Below are 8,837 nucleotides of genomic sequence, written 5' to 3'. Positions count from 1 at the left end.
AGGCATGAAGAAGCGGATATCGTCCTCTTTTGGAAGGCCAAACAAAGTAGTTTCGTTTTCACAACGAAACACAGCGCCTTCATGACATGGAGGCGGCGGCAACAACAATACTACAGCGAAAATAAAAGTTACGCCTTCTTTCTTTGCGTGAACATTTGGGCGGCGTTATGCAAATCTTCCCACATAGCGACGTAGATATGTGGGGGTGTGTTAGAACGAGCAGTTTTAGGTAGGTGTGGCAGATTTGAGACTTTAGTCTTTGCAACTTTACAGATCTTCTTTATGCACCAAGAGCTTGTAACACTTCAAAGAGAAAGGAAAAATTGAAATCGCATCATATGACCCCTTTAATGATGGGGGTTTTTATTGAGACTCTTTCTGTATGTTACATTGGTACACCAGTAGGTGGCGACAAGGGACTTTCATTGAAGGAATTGTTTGAATGAATGATTCAGATTTTGAACGAATCAATTGAATCAATGAGAGAGACACTGAATAATTCACTCAACAGTTTTAATCAAAACCACTGATTGAACTGAGATGCAACAGTTCTGCTTTGGCTTCTGAAAGTGGAGCAAAAACAGATTGTGTAACTGAAAACAGTGTTTAAAATGTAAGTTACTCAATATTAACTTTTTATTCATTGAAATGTTGTATAAAAGCAATATCACACTCGCAGTTGTGCAGTTGGTCTGAAAATCTACACGTCTGTGATTGCCTGTGACACTTTCCACTTGCCTGGATAGTCGGTACAACAGCACATTCGGAATCCAATTGCATTAATCAACACTATCAAATAAATTATCACCATGTCTAAGCTGGCTGACTGACTGATGTGTTATACAGCTCTGAAATCTAATTCATTTATAGTGTGTCCAATGCTTAATGTTCTTTTGATCAGTTTTTAGTTCTTTTAATAATGTCCAATTACCAGAATTAAATTTTTTGTCCTTTTTAAGTGATTAAGAAGCAAAAGAGAGAGGAGTAAGAAACAGAGATGTTTCCCAATAGTATCACATTGATCTTTTTGTTCCAGCCACAGACTGGATAACATCTCTGGCTGAAGTCGATGAAACGATAAACCTTTCCTTTCTGAAGGTAAGACAGTTTAAAGAGGATCATGTCATTCTCTGAGAAACTCACATTAAAGGAGGAAGAGGTGGTGGGAGGGGGCAGACTAACAGCTTGCTGAAAACCTTCCTGTCATCATGTGAGTCTGATGATGATTGGGCCACAGTACATAAAACATTGTGCTTTCAAATAAATCTTTTTGATTGCATGCATAGACGGACTACCTGGGCAGATCTTTGGTTTATATGTCAAAATACAATAGGATTTATTTTGTTTCTGGACATATGAAAGGGATGTTCAAGATTTATTGAAGGTCTTCCGAAAATAATATGTAACTTTACAGAAATTTTTTATTTTTTACTGAGTTCAAAGAAATTTGATTAGCAGTGCTGTTTGAAGGTGTTTGGCGTTCATGTAAAAATGTAAATTCAACCTACATACAAATCACAACTGCATGGACAACATTTTCTGATTTATTGTGAAAATGGTGTTTACATGATCCACAGCTACTTGAATATTCCTTTATACAAGTAACTATGATATTGATTTTTTCCCCTGCTATTCTGGAAATACTGGAGATGCCTTCTCATTCCATTTATTGGTGATTTTGTACAGCAATTGAAATAAATTAACTCTCATTCATGTCTTTGATAATAATATTGAATACACTGGAGCAATGGACTGTGAAATGTAGCTCATGAGACTTTTACAAAAAAAAAAAAAAAAGAGTCTCCTCCTTGATTCAAAAATTTATTTCTTCAATAGTTTGATACTGTCTGTATCTAATAACACCCAGAATGGAACGAGAACGAAATGTTTTGGACATTTGCTGATGTAAATGTTCTGTTATGTGGATATTCTGAATACATATTCTGGCATCACCTTATAAAACCATATGTATCATATTTCATGCAAGGCTTTCTAAAGCCTCTACATCATTAGCATAATAAATATGTTCCTAAAAACCATTTGTTTACAATCTACTTACATGTCTTCTAAGCCCTGGTGGATAATCCATGATCTTCATGAAGTAGAAAACCTTAATATGGTTTCCAAAATGTCTGCCTCTGTGTCGCGATGCACATTGCTAGGACGTTTTTCGCCGATTTTAAGAAAAAAAAAGGCGAGAATAACTTTACAGTTTTACTGATGCTTGCTTGCATTTTCATGCATTATAAGCAATAAGCTACTAGAGGCAGTGTATTGTAAATAAGTCACGGGTGAAGGGCGTTGTTAAACACGACGCAAAGCCTTTATTGCTTTTATAAAACGGTCACCACACAATGCAAATATTAAAATGTATGTATTGATATCTTCATCCATTATTCATTAAACGCTATCCTTCCGCTAAAAATAGTTCTTGACAGTGACAGTAACATGGCAAAATAATGTTCCTAGCACTGATCGATAATAGAGATAGGCTACATATAGGCCTAGATCAGTGGTTCCTAGGTATAACATGCCTTATCCTACATGGAGCTAAAAATACAAGAGAATAGGAACAGTTCTCATCCGCTGTCATTTTTTTCAACACCATATATGATATGTTCTTAGACACATACATCCGCTTATCTCTCAGCATGAGAAAACGTCTGTGTTCCGTCTTTTAGTTTAAAACTGTTGTACTGTTATACACAGCGTGAGTTTGTGTCATTACAATGTAAATTAAATGACATACAGTACCATACCTGAAACAGAAAACTAATAATATTCTCTCCACACTTCGGAAACTGTGGGCTTCCACACATCAAAGTATCTCCCATATGAGAAGAATTTCCTTGACGGCGGGAAGGGCGTGGCCTCAAAAATGTTTAGATTTGAATGACGCAACATAACGCTCAAAATTCATTACATAAATAATAAATACATAAATACATAAAAACATAAAAATACATAAATAATAAATACATAAATAATTGTTTCTCAATATAGGCTATTACATTTGGGCGGGTGCTAAGGGTGCTGAGCAGTGATACACAGAACGTTGGGTGAAGCGGTCATAGTCGTGCTTTAAAACAGCTGTTGACCACTCAGAATCAAGGACTGCGACTAACCTTTTTATAGTTAGATATAATATCAGTCATCATTTTAAGCCCACCACTATAAAAATGCAATAATTTAATAATTAAATTAAATTAATAAAAAAAATCGCATTTATATAATTCGACTTAGACATATTTAAAATGGTATACATATATGTACAGCCTGCTTTATCATTATTAAAATTAACAAGGCTAATCTAGTTATAGGAATCAGTTTAATGCTTTTACATAATTGGAATATGACCGATGAAAGATAAATCATGCAGATGCGCTGGGACACATCATCAGTGACGTATCCTAGGGTCACTGGGTGTTTCAGGTCTTTCAACATCAGACACCCTCGCCCAGGCGACCCAGCCGGGGTTGATCAGTTGTCAGATCAGTTTTTGGGTTGACCTGTGTCCCAACAGCGTATGCCCACAGTTCTACCCTCTTAATCCAAAGCCACCTAGTGACTTTCTCTGCGGCTTCAGTTGCGGATCTGATCACCTTTCTCTTTGCCTCCCCGGTGATCCCTAGTAGTGTAAACACTTTGCAAAGTGATCGCCCTGCAAATCCTCTGCAGCCCACCTCCGGAGGCTCACAACGAGTTTGCCAGGCCTGCCTCCTACACTCTTCAGCTTTTGCCCCAGACATGGAGGTTTGCTGGACTTGGTAGGAAGTCGTAGTCGGTTTGGACTAAGAACCTGATACGATGGAAGTCTGCTTTCCAGATGTTGGCCCAGGCGATCTTACATTGCCGAACATTTTCCCATTTAGTCCAAGCTCCTTGCTGTCCCATTCCCACCATCCTGCTAGCTCTTACTTCTTCCACGCCTGCCCACATTTCCTCCTGAACAAGATTAATAATTAAATTCTGATTAATATTGGAATATTCTTGTTCATGCAGTCACCTTAAAGATGCTGTCAGGTTTCAGGTTGGGATAATTGTTAATCATCTGTCTTAGTGTAATGGTAAGCAGCTCCTCTTGTGGATTTATGCAGGGTAAAACCTTCCCTTAAATGGCCAAGCAACATGCTTACTCTATGCAAATCAGTGGCTTTGAAAACAGATGTCTCCACAGTGGAGGAGAATGGCTAGTTGCCATACTTGGCTATGAAGGGGTGAGGGGGCAGCATGCTTTTGGATCTGGCGCTCTCTATCCCCCTTCATTTGTCTAGCCTTCCCGTCCCATTACTCTCTGGGGGAGTGAGTATCTTTTCAAAGGTTGGCCTCTGCTCACTGCATACCTCTACCACAAAAGGAAGAGCGAGTTGCAGGATCCAGCGTTTGTTCATATGTTTCCATTCCTTTGAGACAGTTCCACACGAATGCAGTTTGTATTTGTCGTCCCAGACTTGACCCTTTTTTGTCAGTGAAATTTTACACTGTTTGTGCATCTTATTTTCACAGTAACATGAGGCATTACGTCATTTTGAATATTTGCGACCCAAATCACATCAGTGTCTACCCATTTTGGCTCAGATTCATAATGGATGTACAGTGACACAAGTATAAATGATGAGTGTTTTCATTTACCGCAGTGTTCTCATAAAACACAGAGCGGTTTAAAGAAAATGGCCTCAGAATTGATTTCCTTCTTCATCTCTGTCCCACATTAAACTGAACTGCTATGTGTGCTTTAATTCACTGCTTTTTCTTTCTTTCTTTCTTTCTTTCTTCCTCTCGCTCTCTCTCTGTCCGCAGAACATTCAGTTATTGATCGCACACCCACTTCAGCCCCCCAGTGTTCCTGCCTGCCATACAGCTATTTCTCTCTGTTCAGTCTTACTCGCTCTCTTTCCGTTATTATTTCTTATACTCTTAGTTTTCATCTGTTTCGTTTTCCCTCCTCCTCCTCCCTTTATCCTGCTACAGCACAAACGTCACTCTACCCTGCAGTAGAAACAATGCTTTGAAGTTTCAATGGCTTCTCCTCTTTTGTCTTTACGCTGATTAGGACCCAGCTGTCTATTATTCAGACATTTTGAATTTGAGTTTGAGGGCTGGCGTGTGCTTCTCTGATTTAATCATTCAGAAGTAGGGAGAATGGGGTGATATGTTGTCCCTTAATCTAGCAAACTGTACATTATATTTCAGAAGGACCTTTCGTGCCCAGCAAACTCAGAATGGTTAACTTACATTACTGTATTGTTCTTGTTTGAATATTTCTTTGGGAACCAATTCCTAACATTCTAGCAATATTCTTATTAGGTTTTAATTTTTAATACTGCCAGAACATTCTTGAAACCAAAATTGTTAACTGGGCATCCATATGCACACAGGAAAAGTGATCAGTATTGTTATGCAAAAATAAATAAATAAATAAAATTAATTAATTTAAAAAATGTTTTTGCATGTCAAAGTTAGCAGGTAACGTAAAAGCACATTTATCCAGGTCTAAAAAATAGTTTATACATGTTGCTGAGTTTCCACTATACTCAAGTGGAATATAGTATAGTATAGTACAGTACAGTACAGTATAGTAGAGAGAGGAGTATATCCTCGCTCTACTAATAAATTGTTAATTAGTAATTTACATTAGTAATTGTTTACCCACACATTTATATTCATATTTTTAATTAAAATGTAAAAAGTTACAAGGGAATTATTCCTATATGATTCAGCTTACCCCTTGACATTACACAACTTACCCCAAACATTTCATTTTTTTCCTTTTCAGAAATGTTCTACTTGGAAGGTAAAAATGTATTTTATGTCAAAGCAAACTTATTTAGGTCTAAAAATATATTATACATTTTGGTGAATGTTCAAAGTATAAAAATATGCAAATTACTTGGCTCAGTGTTATTCAGTAATTTTTAAATAAAGTATTTTTACCAAAATAATAGCTGTATGGGCTTTGGGTTAATATATAGTGAGCTATTAATAATAATAATAATAATAATAATAATAATAATAATAATAATACTTTTGAGAAATAAAATGACAATGATTTTAATTTATTTAAGAATATTGAATATTAAACCTGGCTGGTTTGTGAAAATACAAATAATGTGATAATTGCCACAATAATGTGATAATGTGGCAATTAATGTTATTTAGCAATTTGCACTAGTAAACTGTTTTTACTCAACATTTAAACCACATGCACCCCATTGTTTGAGAAGTCATGTTTCTGTGTAGATGCTCTCAATACAATGTGATATGACAGCAAACATCCTAAAATATAATTAGGCATATTAGTTTAACTCTCTATATGTCTCATTTCACAAAGAAGTGGCACATCTTATCCCATCCTTGCTTATATTTAATGCTTAAAGGGGTCCCAAACAAAATCAAGACTTTGTAAAAGAGCATAATAGGACCCCTTTAACAGAATGCAAACCATCAGTTCTCCCTAAGATTCAGATATCACAGTAATTGTTTGTCTACATGTGGGAGGCTGGATAGAGCATTTGTATGTTTGTATGTGTGTGTGTGTCTTGTTCAGGCAGGGGCTCGACTCAATTATTCGATGGCTCTGGGAGACTGAAAGGAGGATAGATGCGTGTTTTAAACATTCCTCTTGTCTTAGCCCCTCTCCTTACCTACTACCTACACAAACACACACACACACACACACACACACACGCACGCACGCACGGCTGAAATACACCCCCACAGCTTATGTACCTATCTCTGGCCCCTCCCTCTCCTGAATCATGTGGGAGGGAAGCCCGCAGGTCCTTTCAGTGATGAGATCAATGGATGAGCTCAGGCAGAATGCAAGGTCACCTTCATGGACCCAGCGTAGAGCAGGAGAGAAACAGAGAGATGGCAATGTAGAATCCGTGACATTAAAGCAGGTGCACACTTTGCCCTCGTTGCAGCAATGCGATGTGTTTTCAAAACCATTGTTTACAAAAGAGCTTTATTTCTTTGCTTTCTCATCTCAGACACCCCTCCTTTTCATGTACCAATTAGTCGCTGGTAGTGTTCGGGCTTCAAACACCCCTTCCCTCCCTCACCGTAAATGCTCCTGCAGCCGCAGGGAAAGGGATCGAGTTTTCTCTCGTCTTTATTCATCAAGTGAGTCACTGGCAATGGCTGCCTGGAAGAGGTTAAAAAAAGTCATATGTGACAGAGGAGAGGAGGGATGATATAAGCCCTCATGAAAGCAAATAACAATGGGAGGATCATTCGGGCGAGGAGGAGAATGGAGCCCAGAGAAAAGGAGAGGAGGAGGAGGAGGAATCGTACCGATCGTAAAGCTTGACCGTACTGGGAGATTAGCAGTGCTTAGCCTCGCTCTCTGTCTCTTCTTTTCATTTATGGACTTGCAGACCAGTGGCTTTCAACTGTTGGGCTGTGAACCAAAAATGGGTAGTGGGTTTATTCTGACAGAGCAGGGGATTTGAATGCAATGGAAATGGTTTCCATATCTTTTGTTGTTGAAGTCAAAGTTCACAAATCAGTAGCATATTTGGTCTCTCACTTGGTAGAAGCTACCCAAATTACACAGATGCCAACATGAACAGGTTGCATAACATGCCTCCATCCTCAAACCATAAATAAAACTACATTTGAATGCTATAAAGCCAGTCCTGTCCAGTTTTTAAAAGGAAATAAGGAAACACTTATGCTGTTTTTATGCATTTACAAAAATGTTAATTTAAAGGGAAAGTTCACCCAAAAATGAAATTTCTGTCATCATTTACCGACACTCATGTTATTCCAAACCTGTTTGACTTTCTGTATTCTGTGGAACATAAAATAAGATATTTTCAAGAATGTTGCTAACCAAACTGTTTCGGTTATCATTGACTTTCATTGAAGGTCCAAAAAAGAAAAAAAGAAAAAGAAAAAGAAAAACACTGCGACATTTTTCAAAGCATCTTCTTTTATGGTCCACAGAAGAAAGAAAGTCATATGTTTGGAATGACACGAGGGTGAGTAAATAACAGAATTTTAATTTTTTTCATTTTAATTTTAATTATTTAGCGTATGACATGTTGGGCCTATACAGTTCATGGTAATATTAAAGGAAAATATTGGGAACATTTGTGGCATAATTTTGATCACAATAATTTATATTCAAAAGTCAGGATCACAGTGAGACATTTACAATTAAAAGTGAATGGTGCCAATATTTGGAGCAGAAATATGAAGCTTAGAATTTTGTAAAATCACTTGCAATAATTCTTCTTTTAAAACTTTAGTAATAATTGAGTCTGTAAAGTTCTCACCAAACTTATGGTTGTTTTAGGATTTTAGGAGTTACGCTGTCATGCCAACAATATTGTAAAATTGGATATAACGTCACAGAGAAAATGTCAAGTGGTTTTTTTACACTAGAAATCATGTAAATACATGCAGTTTACATCTTGTGCCTTTTTTTAAAACAGTATTTTAATCTTGGTTGGGCCCCATTCTCTTCCATTGTAGCTCCAGATTTATTTATTTATTTATTAAAGAAAATGAGGGACAAGTTCTTTTTTTGGTAATCAAGATTATGCTAAAAATGCTGCAAATTTACCTTAACTTGTATTGAACTCCTTAAATCAATGTTTGATTTTAAGGACAGTTTTGTTTACTTCTGTGATAAACAATTTTGTTATTGTGGCAGGTTGCCTCTTTGTCATTTGACATTTTGGTGTGTGAAAATCTGTTCATGCTCATGGGATTACATTTGTTGTGTCTTTACAGGTGTTTAACATCTAGTGCAAATAATCTAGGAGTATCTTTACATTGCGCTCATGTGTAAATGTCAAACTATAAATATTTGACAGTTGCTAAGTAAC

Source organism: Sinocyclocheilus anshuiensis, unplaced genomic scaffold (assembly GCF_001515605.1).
Source record: "Sinocyclocheilus anshuiensis isolate Anshui unplaced genomic scaffold, SAMN03320099.WGS_v1.1 scaffold2357, whole genome shotgun sequence".
Classification (NCBI taxonomy): domain Eukaryota; kingdom Metazoa; phylum Chordata; class Actinopteri; order Cypriniformes; family Cyprinidae; genus Sinocyclocheilus; species Sinocyclocheilus anshuiensis.
This window is presented reverse-complemented; position numbering follows the sequence as displayed.